Source organism: Thermobia domestica, chromosome 13 (assembly GCF_964235325.1).
Source record: "Thermobia domestica chromosome 13, izTheDome1.hap1.1, whole genome shotgun sequence".
In the NCBI taxonomy this organism is placed as follows: Eukaryota; Metazoa; Arthropoda; class Insecta; order Zygentoma; family Lepismatidae; genus Thermobia; species Thermobia domestica.
In genome coordinates this window covers 140,265,296-140,288,714 of record NC_137466.1, presented here as the reverse complement: position 1 = coordinate 140,288,714, position 23,419 = coordinate 140,265,296, and the positions used below count along the sequence as shown (strand labels likewise).

General features: G+C 36.9%; 1 protein-coding gene across 6 annotated transcripts in view; it reads left to right on the top strand.

Annotated features, from left to right (window-relative positions):
• The first annotated feature begins 2,790 nt into the window (after positions 1 to 2,790).
• LOC145668590 (cytochrome P450 6k1-like) overlaps positions 2,791 to 23,419 on the top strand; it is a 34,791-nt gene continuing 14,162 nt past the window's right edge. For 2 of the 6 annotated variants that reach the window (XM_081736608.1, XM_081736603.1), the window contains exon 1: positions 2,797 to 2,942. The gene's annotated coding sequence lies outside the window, so the exon portion shown is untranslated. Of the gene's footprint in view, positions 2,943 to 6,694; positions 6,839 to 18,299; positions 18,379 to 18,398; positions 18,577 to 23,419 lie in introns of those variants that run through there. The other 4 variants (XM_081736605.1, XM_081736604.1, XM_081736607.1 and 1 more) reach the window with 4 other exon arrangements.

Here is a 23,419-nt window from a genome sequence, read left to right as displayed (position 1 = left end):
AGCAACACGTTTTCAAGGCTTACATGTTATTATCGGCTCCACATTCCTAGCCACCTGTCTATCACGCCATCTTCTATCATACTTCTCCCCCACACACCACTTTGGATTTGAAACTGCTGCCTGATACTGACACTTTGTAGACGTAGTATGATTATTCCTTTATATTTCTATTTTTGATGAAGAGGTTAGCCTATTTAATATAAAAAGTATATTTGACTTCCAATCAAAATGATCATCTAAATGAAATAGGTAATCAACACAATTCTAACAACCGCTCTACTAACCATAACTATTTGTCTGTCATAGCCATTTCAACTCTTCTCTCAAAGAAAACCATTAATTACCGAGAAAAAAGCTCTCCCTTTGAATATGGATTTGATCCTAAGTCATCTGTTCGAATTCCCTTCTCCCTACGATTCTTTCTTATCGCAGTAATCTTCCTCATTTTTGATGTAGAATTTCTCTTCTCTTACCAATAACAATTACTATTAACAACACCAACACATTATCATGATCCCTCGTTAGACTAACATTCTTAGTAATTCCCCTTGTAGGACTTTACCACGAATGAAAGCAAGGATCTTTAACATGAGCTGACTAAATAATAGGGTCAATAGTTAAATATAATATTTGGGTTGCATTCAAAACGTGTTGTTATCAACTTATCTCAAATAGGAAGCAAAAATTGCATTCAGTTTCGACCTGAACTTCTGGTCACTTGACCTCTATTTGCTTAGTTGAAGCCAAAAAGAGGCATCTCACTGTTAATGATATCACTGGGATTTTATCTTCCCAACTAAGGAGATATGAATATTCAAGAAGAAGCTGCTAACTTCTATCTTTAGCGGATTAGACCGTTAACATCTCTTAACATTAATGACCGTAACCCTCTTAGTATAGTAACATTACATTACCTTTTCGGGGTAAAAAAGAAAGTACTCTCCTCAGGGAGTGCTATTCACTGAATATACTTCTTCTTAATATCGTCAATACTATGCTTTCAATATAAGCTATCTGAATACACAAACATAAAGAAACAAAGAAAAATAGTAAAAATTTTAAAAAATAATGAAAAATACATTTTAAATAAATTGTCTTGTGATCGTTGAATTAACATTGAACCACCCTTAAAACTGTCATACAGTATATTCTTTGAGCTCCAACATATTCACTTCAACCCTGATCAATATTATTATAATATACTCCCCCTACATATAAAGGTAATTTAATAACATAATTTGTTGAAAGATAATTCAAAAATCATATACTTCCTATTATTGTAAAACTAAAATAAAACTTTATAAATAGTAAAGATTGGCCAATAGAATAACTAGCTAACAAAATGCCAACTCACAGACCCACCACACTGACAAGCAAGGCACCCATTTTCAAGTGTAAAGATAACACAACACAATTAACACTAGGAAAAATTAATCAACTTAATCTTGCATCTCCCAAAATTGCTATTACTACCAATCCTAGTATACCCTGGCATATAATTCACCCTTCATTATCTCTAATAGAATGAATAATAGCTCCTCCGAACCCCTTACCTGTTAAATACAATTTTAAACGCACAGAATAACATACAGTCAAACCTGTAGAAAAAAATAATAAGAAAAAACTAACTACATCAATTAAAGACAAGGAAGAAACCTCCAAAATTAAATCCTTAGAGTAAAACCCTGCTAATAAATGGTATTCCGCATAATGCTAAATTAGCTACATTCAAGCATGATAAAATAAGCGGTATTTGGCCTACAAGTGCCCCTCAGTGTTGCGAGACTTATCAGTTGGAAAAGCAAAAGACTCGAAGATTTTTTTTAAAAAAAAAAGAAACAGCAGAAAGCAGCAAACATATAAAGTGGCTGTATTTAAGTGCAAATCCAGAGCTAGCAAAAAAAAAAAAAAAAAAATGTCATTATTAAGGGAACAGTGGTTAAAACAAGCAGTCCATAATTCATTATTACTTTCATTTCAAAATTAAACAATACATAGAAAACATAAATTAGAATTTTAATTACTTCAAAATTAAGTTTCAAAGAAAATGTTTTCCAATGACTAGGTAATCTTTCGGAGGTAGAAAAACCCTAATGCCCCCTTTATATTGATAATGTTTGATTCACACATGTGTGTGAAGTAAGACGTAGTGATAGAGCAAAGTGGGGTGGGAAACTGTCTTATCACACACCTAAGGATAGTATAGCTATATGATACAGTCACACGTGATCATGATGTAAGACGATTTTTCGCTGACGATCGTGGGGAGGTGATCTAAACTACTCTTCCAATCCAAATCCCAATCTAAACAACACGTAGGCCTACTCGTAAATTTTACAGTAAGTCATAAAGATCACCAACCATCATGCATATAGAAGATGAAGTAAAGTAGAGGACTAGAATAGACGACCAAAAATGCCTTTAAAACTAATGGAGTTTTTGGTTGTATATTCTTGTCCCGTACTTTACAGTTGTATCCTTGTATTCATATTATATAGGTACACCAAAACTGTAACTATATTGTACACAGAGCTTTGTGTATGCATAGAGAGAAATTTAATCTTTTTATTAAAGAAAAAAAATAAAAATTCAATATTAATATTTCTTCAACTTCTCGGAATAAGGAAAAATCAGGAGATGATTCACTTTCCATTTTCTTTCGCAGTAGATCAGTAGAACGTAGAAAAAGCAGGAGATTTCCTGCAAAAATCAGTAGGTCTGGCAACACTGGTGCCCCTATTCTACACGAAGGGAGGGGCGGTGCATAATAGCGCCTGAGACGCACGCCAAGGCCACTATAGGGAACCCCGCTGCGCAATTTGAGGTCAGTGGGAGCAAGCATTGGCCGTGGGGAAGGTGTTTGTGTTGAGTGAAGAAGACTTGTTGGATTTCTTTGAGGAGGACAAGACGAATTCCTGGCTAAACCGGTAACAACGGCAGTGGTAATAGTTTTTTGTCACTTACGGTTCGAACCAAGGATGTTATAAAATAGAGGATCTGCCCATACAACAAAATCGTGAAGCCATACGTCACAGCTTCGGCCACACCTACTCTGACCACTCCGCGCCACTAAGATCGCAAACGTTTCGAGCCAACAATCATGGCGGAAACGTGAGTAGCCAATTAGACGTTACGGCTCAGACGATGTTCGGTTGTTTTTTTTTGGCTTCATTGAGTTCATATGATGAAGATACGTATGGACACATCCTCTATCTTATAACATCATTGGTTCGAACAGAGGGTCAAGAGAGAAGATTGTAGGATTGTAGGTACCTATTCTTAAAATGCTAACTCGATTTAAAAATCTCTTGTCTCTATATTTTATTATTTTTAGTCTATTTAATAAATGAAATGAAATCTTTCGGTTTAACGTCCCACTATTACGCTCTTTAGGCTATGCGAGACGAATGATTAAAGTAAGTGAATGATGATGGAAGAATTGCTGGAATGAGAATGAGGGAGGAAACAGGAGTGCCCAACAGAATTCACGGACACTATGTTGTCCACCGAGATCGAACCAGAGATTCCATGCATCTGAGGTAATCGCTTTACCACCGGGCCGCCGTACCTCCTTTTTTTGTCTTTTTAGACCGTATTAAAAAAAATTGTATTCAATTTTTATCACTTCCGGTTTTAGAAATAAATTAAGAAATAGAGATTACGTTTCTGGGGGTATGCTTAATCAACTGCAGAAAACCACTTCTCGTTATCTATCACCGTTTTCACTTTAATAGTGATCAATAGGGCCCAGAAGTTGAGGAAAAATTTTATTTTTTACTAGTGCTCGAAGACGAGTCTTAACATGATATATGTTCATTTTGGGTCATTATAGGCCAGAAAATGCTTGATTTTATTTGTCTATTTTTTTCTTTTTTTTATTGGTCTTTTTTTAAAGCTTTTCATAGGTCTTAATGTCTTTTTCTGCATTTCATCTTTCGATAATATATTTACTGGCCATTAGCTCGAATCACCACCACCTCTTAAACATCTTTTCTTTAGTAAAGAAAATTCAAAAGACATACTTCAACGACTGGACTGATAAGACCAGATCTGCAACAATCACAAGTCAGATAAGGAGGCGTAACAATGTCCTAGAGCAGGGGGGTGAGAGTGGGGAAGTTTTCTTATTTTAGTTTGTACTTCAGTTTGTGGAAGAAGGATAGACCGTTATCATACCAGGAGCTTGTATTTCTTGAGCATTATATTCATTAAATATAATTCTAATTAAATTGGGTGTTATTTTTACGTACTTTTTCCAGTTTTTAGGTTCTTTTTAGATATTTTTAGATCTTTTCATAGGTCCTTTTTTGGGGGGGCAATTTTTAGGTTTTCAACTTCCGAGCTCTAGTGATCAACGTTAAAAAAACCAGAAATGGTTGATTTCTGTCTCTTCCAGTTTCAATATTACTTCCATCAGCGGACGCAAAACTTTTGACCCTCTATATCGGTGATCGCCAAACCGTCGATGGCGAGCAACTAGTAGCTCGCGGAGACATTTTCAGTAGATCGCTTTAATGTTCCGGTTGGCTAACCTTGATTCTTCCACTGAGCTGGCAATAAACAAAAGTAAGATTTAAAAATAATAATTTAAAAAAAAACATTGGTACAAGGGACCATTCTTTTCTTGTCAATTCGATTTCTGAAAATGCTTGCTATCATCGGATGCAGCACCAAAAGAAACCGAGAGAAACATGCTTTTAGCGGCAGACCGTAAACAGGGCCGGTGATAAAGGGGTCCAAAGTTCGAATACAGGACGCAGAAAGTGCATATAAACATCGTGTAATTTTGAAACGAGTGGAGGAATTGATATCAAATTTAAGGTGTGAGTAACTAGTGTGAAGCTCTTCGGAATAGGTATATTGCGCACCATGTCGGCCATCTTAGAATTCGCCATATTGGAGTTATCGAAAATAAAGAAACGGGAAGGAAATCATGTGGCATATCAACTTAGGCTAGCTTGTTCCCAGAAATTCTAATACGAAATTAGTTTTTACAAACACTTATGTGTTGAGTAGTTACGGATTCTGGAAATTTTGAACACACGAAATTAATGGTAGTGTCTTCTGCCATTTCAGCCGATTCAACGTAAACCAAGAATAAGATCAAAATAGTGCTGTAGCCAAATGGTAACGAAAACTCGTTAAGGGTTAAGAAGAGTTCAAGAATTATTGCAGTTGATAAGAAACTATTGTATTGTTAAAGCAATCTTGAAAGGTGCATTTGAGCAACCGATATAAAACTTTAAGGTGTCAAAAGTTCAGAAGTAAGTAGGACTAATTTTGGATTGACAACAGATCTATGCACGTTTAGTTGCATCTGTTATGCACCTTAAGAATGATTGTACAAAAGTGGGAACAACAGTGTACACTAACATCATATTTGAATTTCTGGGAACAAGCTAGCCTAAATTGATATGCCACATGGCTTCCTTCCAGTTTCTTTATTTTCGATAACTCCAATATGGCGAGTTTTAAGATGGCCGACAAGGTGCGCAATATACCTATTCAAAAGAGCTTCACACTCGATATTCACATCTCAAATTTGATATCAATTCCTCCACTCGTTTCAAAATTACATGATGTTCATATACATTTTCTGCGTCCTGTATTCGAACTTTGGACCCCTTTATCTCCGGCCCTGTTTACAGTCTGCCGCTAGAAACTTGTTTTTCTCGGTTTCTTTCGGTGCTGCATCTGATGATAACAAGCATTTTCAGAAATCGAATTGTCAAATAAAAAAAAAACATGGTCCCTTGTTATAGAAGAATTTAAAAACGGTACGGTAGCTTAAAAGCTTCATAAGTTTGGCGACCACTGCTCTTTATACTTGCAGAAATTCATGGTGATCCATTAAGTAGTTCTTGATGGTTTTTTTTTTTTTGCCATCTGGACGGACGGACAGACAGGATAAAAAATATATAAAGGAGCTTTGGTAAACTAACTCCTTAAAACTTGTCTGAATTGCAAAGCGCATGTTGTTGAACAACTCTGACCTATCGCAATAATATGGTTGGTACGTAATTACGAAGTTTACATTAAGACAATTAGAAACAGTGATTATTTCAGTGAATGCCCAGGGCAGAAATCCTATCCAGAGCTACAAAAAAATATCTTCCACAGCATTCCTTCAATTATCCTCAACCTTGGTTAACAGTATTTTCAAAGTACTACTTTCACCTTCTATTTGTTGAAATTCCTTTGAGGGGGATATTTTTCTGAAATCATTACTTATCAAAAATTAAATTAAAAAGTGTTTCACTCACAAAGTTTGTGCATGCAAACGTACAAAAAGAAAATAAAAAGACAAAAGCTTAGTTCATGTACCAAGGTCACATATATGTAGTTTTTCCCAAGTAAACAAAAATTCTTGCTTTAATTCGAATTGAGTGACACAATACCTTCATAATAGTTGGCAAGTAATTTGCACAAATGCACAGTAATTACTGCAGTGCAAGTTGCAAATCCTATCACTACAAACAAAATAAATTAGTGACAACGGATGTAGGAAATGTTACAACTAAGTGCAGGATAGACATTTACTTTTTTAATCTTATATAAGTAATGTAAAATGTGCGCCAATTCGTATATTGTATCTCAAAAATGAGTGTATCTCTACTAACTGAACGCTTCAGTCTTACTTGAATACAAATATCAAGGTTATCTCTGCTTAGTAACACCAGAGACCTATTGTGTTCAAACATCCTCATCTGGTAAGATTTAATGTTTACTGAGAGATACGAAACACTGAAAAGGCTCGCAGATGACCTTCTATTACTCTGTATGGACTGGTTCACACCAATCACTATCAAAGAAGAAGAGAATTCAGAACGGATATTAGGTATTTATGCTCTAATTTATGTGATAGTTTTTTTATGTTTACACTGTAGGTATTTCTTATCAAACTGACCAATCGGATACTATCAAATAGGTCATCTGTACTTTCATAAAAATTTCAATCCAGATACAAATAAAGGTGAATTGGGACAATAATACAAATGCGAGTATGATCCACGCCAGGGCGTCAACCAGAAATCGTCGCCTCCGATTGTCTTGGGTCATGCTGTCTCTCAGTATCGATCATTGTTATAGTTTCATTATTCCCTCTAGCGGGTAATGAAGAGATATTTAGACCCCAGTGATCTCTGAAATAACAAATAGCTCGCAATCCTAAAAGGTTTATCACCCCTTATGTACGCAATATATTAATGTAACTGCAGTAGAGTACACCTAAAAGAGGACAAAAATTAAATGAAGTTTTTGAGTTTTACGTCCCACGATTATGCCGGCTAGGCTAAAAGAGACGGTGATGATGAGAAATAAATGAAATGGTGGAATGACGAAAGTGGGAGAACAGATCGTACAGTCTGAGCTGGCAAGATTAGAAGAATCTAAAGCAGGGGTGCTCAACATTTTTAGGTTTGAATACTACTATGAATACACTAAAATACTTACTATTGTGTATATATATATATATATATATATATATATATATATATATATATATATATATATATATATATATATATATATAATATGTTTCCTACATCCACCGTCCCTGCAACCTTGCAATGTACTCGTATATTTAGAAATCTAATACATTCACCATATTGACGTAAAAAATTTCATGATCCCTTACAAAAACTAATTTATACAAGGTGTAGTTTCTAAAAATAAGTTTTACTGCAAATAATGAATACAAAAATATTTTCTTTTAAACTAATAAATAGGCTAAAATAAATGAGACTGTTGCGACCTTACAAGTAATATAAATGAATAAAAGAATACGGTACTTAGATATAATGCATTTTAATACAAAAAACAATTTTAAATTGATTGCTGGGTACAGAGCTTTTTACTTAAAACTATATATATATCGTTACTTAAGGCTTTACAAAGTGAGTATATTCTTCTTTAATAAAAGGAGGTAAATCCATTCACTTTATTGACAAATTCTAATCTCGTGCAGTGGGAATGCTTGGGCAATCGGTAAGAAAATGTACACCAATTGCACCAACGTAGAAAACTTTTTACGAAAGTTTGCATGAAAATTTTATTTCTAAAAAGAGATACCCTTAACGTTTTTGTTTTTTTTTTTTTAAATTGGTGAATATACCTCTTCTCTCCGATTAATTTCAAATTCAAACTCGAAATTAGTGTTGAATCCTTTGTTTCAAACAAAGAGCATCTATATTTCATAAAAGTGCGTTGCACAGTTTCATAGGTGTAGCGCGAATTTTTTTGGGATTTAAAAATCATGAAGTACCGTACTTAATCAGTGCCGGATTTATATAAGCTAAACAAGCTATAGCTTAGGGCCCCACGCTCTTGGTTGCCCCAAAAATTAAAGGAAAAAATTGAATGCACATTTCCAAAATTTAAGAAAAATAATAGATAAAGTAAAATCTACATATATAGCAACAGTGCTTCGTTTGTGTAGACCCCTATGATGTAAGTAATGGTACCCCTTCTGCTTGCCTGCTTCCTAAAGTATCACTGGTATCTATCTTATTTCTGTACTTAGGGACCTTCGTTCATCTGGACACGTAAAGGGCACCATTATCTTCAGTAGCTTAGGGCCCCACAAATTCTAAATCCAGCTCTGCATTTAATAATTTATTAACTGTCCAGTCAATGCCTCAAGTGGCACCAACTATGTTCTGTACATAAAGTCAGTACTTCTAAGCGCATAAACTTATAGTCTTATAGTAGTACAATTTATATTATTTTAAATAGAATAACCAAACATGTCGTGATGCCGTGGATGTTCACTAAAGTGAAACTTCAATCAGAAATGTTTGGGAATCACTGTGATAAAATGTACCGAAGGTCATTTCAGTGTTATGGAAACGAATTTGGTATGTATATCCTAAGCACGGTCCCCCCGGAGCAGGGTGCAAAATTTTCGATTTTCGAAAGATTTTCAGCTCTGAAAAGTACATATCGAAACATACTAATTTGCTCTCACTATAGTTAATAGTTAATGACTGTTGACTATTATTATGTATAATGTGCACCTGTGCATCTAAGTGTGTTGTGTAATCGCGACTGTTTGTGTTTCGGTCTCTACCCCTCCCTAGGAAAAGAATCCTGCTTACAAGCTTAAGAAATTATCGGCGTGGATGTTGTTTCAAAGGCTGCAAAAGCTTGGGCCAGGAACGAAAGCCATTACATTTCTAATGTATTAAAAATAAAATCCAAATTATAAACGAATATCATTCATTCTAGAACCTATAATTTTGAAATGGAATGTCACTCTATCTAGAACTTCCAACGGGAATGTCATTCCACCTAAATCGTTTACCTTCTAAGTGGGATGTCGCTCCGTCTACACAGAGAAAAATCCGTTCTCCGGACAGTGGTATATTGTACAGCGGGGGACACTTCTAAATGGTACACCTTAGCCGTAAATCTCCATATGGCTGTACCATTTAGAAGTGTCCCCCGCTGTACAAATATACGGTATCTTCTTGCTTACTATAGAAATCAGTACGGAGCATACGTTATCCGTATGCTACATAGGCACTGGCCTTAGATGTTACATAATGTCGTTGCAGGATGTTTGACATCTAACAGTTTTCCGTACATCACATGCATATACTTATGCTACCTTCGTCAGCTATATGTTATATACGTCCATTTGTATGTGAGATCCTGACCGCCTACATTGTTTCATACGGAAAATACGTATAGATGGAACACTTATACAGAAAATATTATAAAACATGCGTTTTCAGTTGTACGTCTGCTGTACGTTAAGTCCAAAAACTACAGCAATTACGCATATAACGTATCTTTTTAAGTACGCCACTTACAATTTTTTTCTCAGTGTAGATTCGCAAATATGTAAGCTTCATTTTAACATTTTTGAAGATTTTCCTCCATCCAAAGATTATTCGTACTTTTCGGAGATATAAATTGCTTCGGAAATAATGGTTGAGGATGAACACTTTTGTAAGATAAAAATTAATATATATACACCAAGTGTTCGCCAAATGACGAACCATCGGTATACTATCGCGTAGGATATATCAGTTTGTAAGTTATTCCTTGACCAACCACTGATATGTGTAATAGTTTTCGATCTCGATAACCTTAAAGATTCCATCTTGAATTATATCTGGGGTATCGAATTTACATACAGCGTGAGCTCTTACAAGTGGACATGCCTCCTAATATAAATATCGTGGCTAAAGGTTTAATTCAAATATTCAGATATAAAAGTTCTTCATTAGAAACATATACAAATAATGATCAAAATCATGGTAGCATTTGAAGTTTGTAACATGTAAAATATAAGAGTTGGTAACACTGAGGATGCGTTATTAATGGTGTGTTATATGATCATTTACATGGAAGTGCGTCGGGACCGTAATACGGCAAATTATGGATGCGTTAAAATATTAAATAATACTTTTGATAAAGTGGATAGTTTCAAATATTTAGGATCAATGTTAACATACGAAAATCATATTCACGAAGAAATTAAATGTCGACTAAAAGCAGGGAATTCGTGTTACTATTCGGTTCAAAATCTCTTGTCGTCGCGAATTCTGTCGAGGAATTTGAAGCTTAAAATATACAAAACGATAATCATGCCTGTTGTTCTGTATGGTTGCGAAACATGGTCGCTTACTCTGAGAGAAGAACAGACTGAAAGTATTTGAGAACAAGATCCTGAGACGAATATTCGGACCCAAGAGGAACGGGAATGGGGAATGGCGGAAACTTCATAACGAGGAACTACATAATTTATACGGTTTACCTAACATTGTCATCAAGTCTGAGGCTTAGATGGGCAGGTCATGTAGCTAGAATGGAAGAAAGTAGAAACGCTTTCGAAGTCTTGACTGGAAGACCAATCGGAAAACGACCATTAGGAAGACCTAGGGGCAGATGGGAGGACAATATTAAGATGGATCTCGCAGAGATTGGAATACAAAGTAGAAACTGGATGCAGTTAGCTAAGTCAGTGGAGAGCTTTTGTGAACGCGGCATTGAACCTCCGGGTTCCATAGGCCATAGAGTTTGTTAGTTAGTTAGTTATATGATCGTTTATGTTAAGTGGAGTAAAACAGATGTATACGTTGAGAACTGCAGATCGGTTGTGATGCAAAATGAATGACCTCTCCCAACAGATTAGAGGTTTCCACGGGTTCGGGCCGAGCCTGCTGGCCGGACTCAGGCCTATAAAATATATATTACTTCGGGCCGTAAATTTTCAAATATACAACCATAGTTCTCGGGCCTTTTCGGGCCTAACTTTGTAAATATACTGTACAACGATATATACTGTCTTATACTGTACTGTATAAGACTGTTCTTTCTGGAGAATTTTTAAAATACAACTGCAAAATCGAACCTCTAATTGCTGTAAATAAAAATATAATTTTGCGTTAATTATTAAGTTTCTGTAATTCGGGGTCATTTGATTATCACTTGAGCTCGGGCCGGGCTCGGGCCTAAATGCTAAAACATATTTCGGACTCGGATCGGGCCTCCCATTATAAATTCACGATCAGGGTCGTTCCCGGGCTAAAAATTCCGGCCGTGCGGACCTCTATAACAGATACATTGTTGACTGATACCTCTGCCTAATGTGTATGGTGTGTCGCGTGGGAAGATGTCCAGGTAAAATTTCTCAATATATTCTATATTATCTTTAATGAACATTAAAATTCAATATTTTGTGCTTCAAATGCCACAATTATCATGAAGAATGCTCCTAGTTAATAACAATAACAATTCAATTGCAATTGAGATTGGAAAATACATGAAATAATCTTCTTTAAACGTTAAGTAAATGTACTGTACACTTGGAGCAATGATTTGCTGAAACCAGTGAAAGGATTTTCTCGCATCCAATTACTAAACCAATTACCAAATACTAAAATAACAATTCCAAATGGAATGCTAAAAGAAATAATGTAGCTACTGCACGCAAACTATTGCCTAGGTCACGTACTTGTTGAAAGAATAGCAATACAAAACTAATTACCTACAACTTCCAGTTAGAGAATTTTAGACGTAGTTTGAGGTTTGCGTGTGTACCAGCCAGAAAACAAGCAATTTATGATTATCACCTAAATTACTACCTGTACTAAAAAACATGTTAAAGACAAACTTCATCTCATTACTTTTAATGGCAAGCTGCACCAAGCAAAACGGGTGGCGATTCTGTGACAGGTATCTTTTCGGATAAATGCAATCGTGCCACTTAGCGTTATGTTGATTTCCTGCGCTGTTAGGCGTAGTTTCACAATAAACTTACATGCACATGTTGCAGGTATTTTGCTGCGGACTGTACAATCAGTAGCGTAGGAAAGGGGTGCCCCCCCCCAAAGCATTCTGACAATTCACTTTGGTATTTTGATGTTCGTAATTTTTTCTCGGAAGAAACAGTAACTGCCATTCATGTACTCTATTTGGAAACAAAATATGTCACTAAATTGTTCCTAGACAAGCTGTGTTCGCCAACGTCGTCTTTGTTCTTTAAAAATGTCAGCATTTTGGGGTCATTATTATTATTATTATTATTATTATTATTATTATTATTATTATTATTATTATTATTATTATTATTATTATTATTAAGACTAATTCTGGCTCAACAAACGCATGCATATACCGGTTTCAACTTTTATCGCCACAGAGCAAAAAGAATAAGACTTTCTAGATAGTCAGTAGATATTTTGATCAGAGTGGAGGCCCCTGTTCAGCTGGAGGCTCGGGGCTATAGCTTCCCCTAAGTTGCCCCTTAATCCGGCCCTGTATAACCTCTTTAATGACATCAACTCTATGTGAGGTAAAATCCTTACGTATATTTCTTCCTCCTTCCTTATCCGAACTATTGGAGGTAGATCTTGAAATATACTCGTAAAAGCATTTTGTTCTAATTTTCCATGTTTCTAAACAATATTAAATACTCCTAGTAGAACAAACTCCAGAAAAATGTTTCTGTACGCCACAAGCGAAGCCGATTCTAGCCCCTTCGGTCCCTATGTGACGATTTGTGCACACAAATTGATATATTTTTCCTGATCGTTTCGTTAAATCTGCTCGATTAATTCCTGGTGTACACATGCGTGGACGTCTAATTCTACGCTCGAAAAACGATATGTAATTGTTAAGTTCTAAGAAAAAAAACAGATTTTTTAAGAAAAGAAAGTAGAGATGAAGTGTAACATGACATCCTATGTATCGATGGATATATCACATTCAGCTCTATAAAGTCAAATGCTTGAGGGTAAATTGTGATGTACGTGTTTCGAGAAAATTAACCCCTTACCGCATGCCGTGCCATACATGGCACATCCCCTTTTTTCATTTTAGCTTTTGTGTAATTTATCAAAGGCGCCAAATGACTGTTTTTTCTGCTGTGTGAGATATTAACGTATATGATTAAAAGATTTTAATGTCATCTGGCATGTTCTTTGTGAGTTATATTAGACGGGGAAACGTTGACATGTGGTTTTTGTCTAGCAATGGATTTTTATCAGTGAAAATAATGTTTTTGGCGAAACATTGTGTATGCTTTTCCAAACAAAAAATATTATATTCAAGATAAGTACTTTGAGATGTATTTCTAACAATACGATCTTCATTTTGTTTGTTCGTATTGGAGGAATGTAAAAAAAAAAAAAAAGAAAAACACCTATCTGCCATATACCTGGTATGTCACACCATGCGTTTACGGGTACTTTCAAATTCTTGAAGTGAGGAAGTGACAACTACTATAGTCGTTCTGCAATTCTGTTACGGCAATTAATCCAGGGCTTTTTTTTAATGATGGACGTTCATCAATAGCTGTTAGAGAACTTCCAAATGGTGAAGACAGTGAATTATCATATTTTTCCGAAGATGAATCAGCACTAGATCCAAGAAATACCAATATTTTGTTATCGGACTTGGATGACGATTCTGTTGCTCCTTCCCCTGAGGGGATCGTCATACCCAATTCTAATGATGCAATGAATTCAGATGTTGATGATGTCCCTCTCTGTCTCATTAATAATTCTCAGGATAGGAGGTCTACGTCATCCAGCGATTTGAAAAACATCAAGCGGAGACTTAGAAACATGGAAAAGTCCCAAGAAGATGTAAAATTTCACGGACCTCAGGACTTACCTGAAGAAATAAAACACCTATAAACGTCTACTGATTCTTTCAATTACTTTTTCATTGATGAGATTCTTCATTACGCAGTTGAACAGTCAAAGCTATATTCAACTCAAGTTCGGCCAACAAATGACTACAAATAAACTTGGACAGCTTATTGTGTGGTTTTCTACATTTCAATTATTCAATTCGCAGCTACTAGACATTACTGGAACGGAAGGCTTGGTCATGATGTGGTAAATCAGGTGATGAGCTGTGATCGGTTTGAAGAGATCAAACAATTTATTCACTTCAATGCCAATTCAGCTTTTGTTCCTGCAGAACTTGCCCATGGCATACTTTATAAGATTAGGCCTTTTCTTGAACACATACGGGAACGTCTTGAACACGTATGACCACAGAACATACGTACACATATGAGAGATGTCTCCAAAGAAGAATTCTTGGCAGTTTGAGCAAATTATTCCCATAAAGTGTAGATCATCGATAAAACAATGCAACACAAAGAAACCTCATAAATGGGGTTATAAAGCATTTGTTCTGAATGGAATTTTAGGTTTGAGTTATGCTTTCGAAATATTTACTGGACTCAAAGTAATGTTGTTCCTACTGCAGCTCCAGACTTAGGCGATAGCAGTAACGTTGATGTTTGGTTGACTCGGTCTGTACGACAAAATATTCTTTGAAATTGGTTTACAAGTATACCCTTAGAATTGTATCCTTACGCACTAGGGTGGAGCGTTTTGCACTTTTGTTGGAAATTCGATGACGGCTAGTGCCATTAGTGGCACCGACCTTACTGATTTTTTTTGATTTTTTTGGACAACCCCTTACCCTGTCCCAACGGACTTAAAGTTTTTGAAGTGTTTGCTTAGGCAACACGCACAAAACCAATGACAGAAAAGCTACTTGCACCACTTATTTTTATCCTTCTCCAGCCTAACGTTCGAATATCCGGATTTTCATCTGCTGTCATCGCTATCAGCAGGTTTTCATGATGAGCGTAGTATCCGTTTTGTTGTAGAACAGAATGGACTGTGTTGTAGATTTTCTAGCAGAAAACATGATAGCTTAACTATGCTAAACAGATGCATTGCGCCCATTTCGCACGAAGGATTTCGCCATATTGAAAACCAGACGGGAGCGTATACTTTAACAATGTACTGGCAAAGTATACACAAACTTGAACTAGGTTTATCAGTACTGATGTAGTGGCGAAGCATCTTACAGGCCAATGTAAGCCATCGTGAATGTAACAATGGTCCTAGTTTTCTGTTTGCTAGATCGGTAGTACACATTCCTGTAGCAACAACCTTACAAATTTCAAAGAGATAATTCTGGTCGCTGGTTAAACCATCTGGTTTTATCATTTCACACACCCATTCAACGGGAATGGGTGTAAAGGAGACGATCGGTGAACGTTCACAATCCTTTAATTTCTTTCCGATGGGGTCGGAAAAAGCTTCGGGTCCGGTCGTCCCACCATCCAATTCGGTAACCAGGTGTCGAAATGGCAACTCGTTGGTATGAGGAAGGCAAATGAGATGCTGCAGTTCCTTTCCTAGGGATCTTTGTATCTGACTTATCACGCCGTTATCCCATCTTGTGTTCGTGGCTTCACCATCGCTGCCGACTGCCTCAAGACTTGACATGTCTTACTGGTTCTTCTCTAAAAGCTCCAATATAGAGTCGGCAATATCCTTGCCAGTGGCTGACTTAGGTGTGGCATGACCCAAGTACTCTGAAGCGGGCTCCGACAGAACTGGAATATGCTTTTCTGTAACCTCTCTTCTTCGTATTTTGCCGTTAATTTTTTTTAGCACAAGAGTTTCATAATTTTTTCCGTCGAAGTAGATCCTTGTAATCGCCCGGCCTAGGTGATCCTTTTCTTTCTGGATCTTCTCACCCAGTTTATCTTTTCGTCTTCGAACCTTAGATCTGTCAACAACAAGATTTTTGTCCTCTGGCGTTATGAGTCTGGCGTCCTGAAGTACGGCAGAAGCGATCAAAGCAACCTGTCTGTCTGAAGCTCCAGTTCTAAACGCTGCCCCCGCTGCATTTTGAAGACAGATGCGATTTAGGCTATGTTTCCTTCTTTGTCGCGCCTCGAAGTCAGATCCCGACGTGCTTCCCGATTCAACAGCTTCGCTGGATTCCCCTGACGACGCCAATATCTTTGACCTGTGCCTATGCCTAATCACACTAGTTGATGAACTTGCTTCAACACTTCCAGCGTCTTTCTTGGTTGTCTTCCCCTTAAATCTGCTCACTTTACGGGAAAACATCTTTGACATAGATTTGCTTGTTCGGATGTCAATGTTACCAATGCTCATTTTCCGTGATGTTCTCTGGTCCGAAAGAAACTTGAATTCTCGTTTTGGAATCTTGCCTGTCCTCTCACAGTTGCAATCTTCGGCGCCAAAAAGAGACTTCTCCGCGTGTGCAACAGAACCTGCACGAAGTGTTGCTTCTTGTCCTTGTCGACTGAAATGTTTTTCCTTGGTGCGACACTTATTATCAAATGTTTTCAGCATGTCAAAAACTCTCTTTTCTAAAACCACAAGAATGCTTGCTTTACGCCAAATATGTACAACTCTTTGTCCAACTAGTTTACAACTGTCAGTCACTGGTAATTTAGTTACACTTTCGTCACCACTTAAACCACTTCGAAACCAATGATAATGTCGCATAACGTCAGCGTACGTGAGTAACTGCACTTCATTCATTTCACTTGGAGTGCCAAATAAGTCTCGTTTCACACTTTTCCGCGTTGGTCTGTTATGAGGCTTTTTCTTCATCTTACTTTCCATTGCTTCCGAACTTGGAAACCAAGAAATGTTTGTGAATCGTATCTCACTAAGAAGTCTGTAACTTGAGGTGCAATGCACAAACTTTCTGTCTTAACAGAAAGAGTAGCGAACTAAAAGCGTTAAAGCTTAAGCTGCAAAAACTGATCTGGTGGATTGGTTGGCCGAAGTACGCAATATTTATACCACTGCCGAACTTCGAGCGAGAATATTCTAGAAACGTCGGCGTAGGTTCTGGAGTCAACGAGGCGCGCGAATCTTCTGGACGGAGCCGGACGTTGCGACGACGCTCGAAGAGCGTGGCCAAAGTAAGCAACCACGAAGTTGTGTAGCCTGCCGCTAGATGGCATTTGCTGTCGGTATACATAACAAGCGAAGAGTTGCCAAAAACAAATCGTGTTATATCAAGAGCTATGCCTATAATCATCGTTAACGTGGCATTCCAAACAAAGTCTGGACATTAATTCCAACAACTGAGCTAATATGGCTGTACTTTGACTCATAAACATTTTAAAATTATTTACTGGCATTGCTACAAGTTTCTTTTAATAAAATAATTGTATTATAGCCATCAGGTAAATCTAAAAACGACCACAAGTAGCTTTTCTGTCATTGGTGTTGTGCGTGTTGCCTAACCAAACACTTAAAAAACTTTAAGTCCGTTGGGGTAGGGTAAGGGGTTGTCCAAAAAAAAAATTAAAAAATCAGTAAGGTCGGTGCCACTAATGGCACCTTTTCAGCACTACCCGTAATCGAATTTCCAACAAAAGTGCAAAACGCTCCAACCTACTGCGCACTTCTACGAAGTTTACCTTACTGCATAGTGTGTCATATATGGCACGTACTTATTTCTCGTCGGAATTAAGTGAAAAATCTAAAATTCAAGTTTTAATACATTTTTCAAATTCCCATATGAGGATTTTCAATACTGATTATTTTTTCGGTAAAAGAAAAAAATCATGCGGAAAGGGTAAAAAAAAACTAATTTTTATGGCGTTCAAAACTATGTCGATTGCTGTCAAGCTAATATAGATGATAAAAATTTTATTCTGCTGTTGTTCGATTTCTATTAACAGTGATACATCTGCTTTAAGAGTACCATATGTACTACTTGTAGCATAGGTATCATTGAAGTATGTATCTTATGCAGATGGAAATATCTAACAAAGAAAGAGATATTTCTCAATAAAGATCTGTGACTAAATTGCACATGCAAATAGATAAGATGGCTTATATTTGAAGAAAAGAAAAGATAACAAAAAAGATGTTTACAAAGTTCAGAGATGAATATAGACGATTCTTATCGCAGAATTTAGTCTTATGTCATGTTGATGACCTTTTGTTTATTAGTAAGTTGGTTTACGAGAACTTAAAGGGGTCAAACTCGAGGATAAGTGTAGTAGCTATTTGTGGAATCAGAACAAATTATAAAGCTACAACAGTAAGAGTTCGCAGAGTAAGTATTCGTCGTTAAACTTCCCTTCGTCAATGAGAGTTTTTCTTGAACAAAAAGTCAAAACTGTCAACATATTTCGAACACGAGATATGAGCATCTACATATGGTTATCAAAATAATGTAAATAAGTGTAGTTTGGAACAGTCAATGTCTGTGACATGTTAACAATGAGGATGTGCAACGCGTGGATTTCTAGTGGTATGTTAAATTATCGTCTTCAGTATATAACTCAAAGTAGTATGAAGGAATGTTTTCAGGCAAACAAATAGTGGTGGTGCATAATGAGAGACCTCTCTGAGTTTCAAAGATGTCAAATTGTAGGTTGGTGTAAGTTTATCTTAGATGATAACAGTGTTTGTTGTGTTAGAAAAACAGTGCACAGGGTGATGACGGCCTACATAACCCATGGCAAAACGGGTCTAGGTCAAAACCCCCACAGCCAAAATCCCCACACTCAAGAAATGTCAAAACGCCCACACGATCGGTCAAAACTCCCACACAAATGGACAAATCTCCCAAACGCACGAACGGTCAAAACCCCCGCAGCCAAAACTCCCACACTCAAGAAATGTCAAAACTCCCACACGATCGGTCATAACTCCCACACAAATGGACAAATCTCCCAAACGCACGAACGGTCAAAACCCCGACAGCCAAAACCCCCACACTCAAGAAATGTCAAAACGCCCACACAATCGGTCATAACTCCCACACAAATGGACAAAACAGCCACACAGCAACGGTCATAATCCCCACATAAATGGACAAAACTCCCACAGAAATGGTCAAAACTCCCAGATGCAGAAATTGTCACAACTGCCACACAAATAGACAAAACATCCACACAATCGGACAAATCCCCCACACTCTGAAATGATCGTGATTGCACGTCTTTGTTGTGGCTCTTTATGACGCCCACTTTAGTGTTTCTGTCATTAGAAAACAGTGCAAGAAGAATAGTTGCAACATCAGTTTAAGTGGAATAAAAAATGTTATTAAAAAGTACAAGGGCAAGACATGCAACCAGGATCATTTCAGAGTTTGGGAGATTTGTCCGATTGTGTGGGGTTTTTGTCCATTTGTGTGGCAGTTGTGACAATTTCTGCATGTGTGAGTTTTGTCCATTAGTGTGGGGGGTTTGTCCATTTATGTGGGGATTGTGACCGTTGCTATGTGAGGGAGTTTTGTCCATTTGTGTGGGAGTTATGACCGTTGGAGGTTATGACCGATTACCAGTGTGGGGGTTTTGGCTGTGGGAGTTATGACCGTTCGTGCATTAGGGAGATTTGTCCGTTTGTGTGGGAGTTATGACCGATTGTGTGGGCGTTTTGACATTTCTTGAGTGTGGGAGTTTTGGCTGTGGGGGTTATGCCCGTTCGTGTATTTGGGAGATTTGTCCATTTGTGTGGGGGTTATGACCGTTTGTGTGGGTGTTTTGACATTTCTTGAGTGTGGGGGTTTTGGCTGTGGGAGTTTTGACCAGTTCCCCTGCACTCACAGAACGCACAACTACCGATGATTTTATTAACAGTTTAGGTAACCAACCAGTAAAAACTTCTCCAAGAAGAAATTTTGCAATTACACTGTTAGAGCTCTTCAGGCATTGTTTAATAAATGTCAGAATGAACTACAATACCTTTCCTGCCCCGCTCACTCAGCACATTTCAACATTATTTGAACGGATTTGGTCAGTTCTGGAGTTCAGATTCCGGGGTAATATCTTCCTCAATTCTCGCTAAGGAACTGAGTCTTCCATACATAATAAATGGTACAATATTCTTCTGGAGATCGTTCATAACTTATGCGTTTCAATTGCACGATGAATCAGAGCTGTTCCGTAGACTGACAGCTGCTCCAATCCGTATTAATCAGGTAAACATGCATTTTCATCAATGTGTCCATCATTTTGATAACCGCCTTTGTATAAACGATGTAAGAAATTCCACTAACTGTAAGAGTGAGAGCAATTATGTCAAGATAGATTACCACAGTAAGTGACTAATCGACTACTTGTATTAACACTGATTCTTCAGCAAATATTTTACAACTTAGAAAAGAAATACTCGTAAACGATCCTCGAATAGTGAAATGATTTGCAGTTTTTTGCTTTCCGACAGGTTGTTTGCAGGTTTGATATCCGGTCAGATCACATATGAATCAGAAAGTTAATTCGAGTATAGCATTTCCTTGTAACACCTAGCCCACATGAGCTATGGATCACAGGATCACATCTTAATGTGTTATTCATCCACTTGTACTCTTAATTGGACTCAAACTTAGATTTTCATATTTAAATAGCTAGTGTTCTAGACTTTGGTATTATAAACGTTGGTTCGAGTTCAAAAAAGATGAAGTTTAATATTAAGTGTTTGTGTCCTGTAGAATAAAACAGATGGAAGATAAAAGGGTATAGAATAACTAGGAATGCAATGGATATACCCGATTGCAATGAAATGAGCTGAGCGAGCTTAAACTACGTAATCAGGAAGCGTTTTTCGGTGATTATTCCTCGATGGTACATCGGATTTTTGATTTCGACCTATGTTGTCACTCAGCACGACATACTCTATCAGCGTGCTAAGTTTGGTTGAGATCGGCCAAACGGTCTAGGAGGAAGCGTTTTTCGGTGATTATTCCTCGATGGTACATCGGATTTTTGATTTCGACCTATGTTGTCACTCAGCACGACATACTCTATCAGCGTGCTAAGTTTGGTTGAGATCGGCCAAACGGTCTAGGAGGAAGCGTTTTTCGGTCATTATTCCTCGATGGTACATCGGATTTTTGATTTCGACCTATGTTGTCACTCAGCACGACATACTCTATCAGCGTGCTAAGTTTGGTTGAGATCGGCCAAACGGTCTAGGAGGAGTTCGCGGACAACCAAACGGCTAACCCGAGTATAAGAGCTTCGCTTCGCTCAGCTCAATGATAAGGTTAAGGAAATAAATATAATCTGAAGAAATATAGGAACTCTTAGAATATCCAACAACAATACAAAGGTTGAAATACCATGCTGAACTATATTTCTAGAATATTTAAACATGATCTCCAAATTATCCGTTACAAACATACCTGTTTCGATAATTACGACAAGAAACTTTTCACTGGGAAAAAGAATTATTCTAAGTCAGCATGGTATACTTCAAAAGAGATATACTTCAATCATATATCTCTGACTAGCTTTCGGCTAGCTGGTGGCCCCGCTCCCAGACCCGAGTTTGCTCGGCCTACGGCCTCGCATTTCTTATCTATCGGCCTTTGCATCAACAGCGAATTTCGTAAACTTGCTCTTCATATTTCCTGAATTTGCCCTTCCAGGGGCTTTGCCCCCATACACTATCTTTGCTCGGCATACGGCCTCACACCTCTCCAACCCACAATCCTATCATTTCTTTTCCTATTTCAACTATCTAAAAGATAAGATTTTGTATCCCAAATAAACGCCCATTTAAATAGCATGGGAATTTCTTCATCCCCCTTTAGACCCCTAAATAATTAAAAATATTCACTTTTGGCAATTTTTCTATGGGTTTTTCCCGAAAAGCTACAAACAGGACAAATTTAATCATTGTAACCCTGCAGGAAGTGCTCAATAATTTCGGGGTGTAAATGGTGTCCCATATAAATAACATGCGAGAGATTTTTCAGTTCCCAATAAAACTTCCCTAAAGTTGGATTATTTTTTATTTTTACAGATTTACTTAGGTAGTGCTAACGAAAACGTACAAGCATACCGAATTTCAAGTTTTTATTCCAATTCTAAATATCTAAAACATGAGATTATATGTCAAAAAAAGGCCCATTTAAATAACATGGGTAAATTTTTCATCCCCTCTTTAGACCCCCTAAAAATTAAAAATATTCACTTTTGGCAATTTTCCTGTGGGTTAGTTCCGCAAAGCTACAATCATGACAAATTTAATCATTGTAGTACTACTGGAAGTGTTCAATAATTTATGTCAGCTCATGTAGTTCTATATATAGTTAGGATATCCACTTCTACAAACCCACTTCTAGAAGTACACAATTATGTTTGTAATTTGTAAGCTATGGTTTGCTTATTTGTTTAATGGAAATTGAGAAAGAGAGCGAATATTTCTCCCGATTATGATTTATTCAAACATATTTATATATATATATATATATATTTGAAGTATTCTGATTTATTAGTTCAGTAACACTTTTCTCTTATCGCAGAACCATATAGAACGTAACATGAAATAGCCCTAACGTCGTTTCAACACTTCACTTACATTTATCAGTACTTCAAGTATTAATGTATACTATAAACTAATATAATACCTGTATTTTGATGTCCGCATTTATTCTGAAGCTCCCAAGTTGGACGTCCGATAGTTTTCTACCAAAATCTTGATAAAAGCTAATAAAATTTATAATTTTTCAATTTGTACGTTCTTAACTGACTTTAGGCTTCCTTTCGTTACATCGCGAGGTGGGGGAAAGGTTAGGTTAGGTTATTATCTAGAGGTACCCATATCGGTTAGTAGCTAGGCTCGCTTTTTTTTTTTCATCAAAGTTTACTATTTAATTAACACAGTATTGCCGAGCGAGCGTTTGATCCCCGCAGGGCACGTAGTTTTCAGTCTTCATTGAAATCTAATTAAAATAGTTTCTTTTTTATTTTTTTTAACTTTCCACTTACCTTAGTACTTCAGTTTCTACAGTTCCCCATCTCCAGCAGGAAATCGTCTGCAATTTGTTATTACTAGGTTCATTAATCCATGGTCTTCACAAAGTTTTAAAAGATTTTGTTCGTTATCAACGTATTGCTTCACAAATTTTAAAGTTGTTAGTTCACATCCCGTGCAACGTTTCTGTATATTAGCCGCCATGTTGATAATACAAATGCTCGTTACTTTCCCACAAAGCAACTATTTGGTTTCCTTGCGCGAAGTAGTTCCCTCCGCTCGCCGAATAGTCTCATGTTTATAACCGCTTATATATAACAAATAAACAGATTTTTCGAGATCCTTATATATTAATAAGCACACAAATGATCAAATTAACCATATCTTCC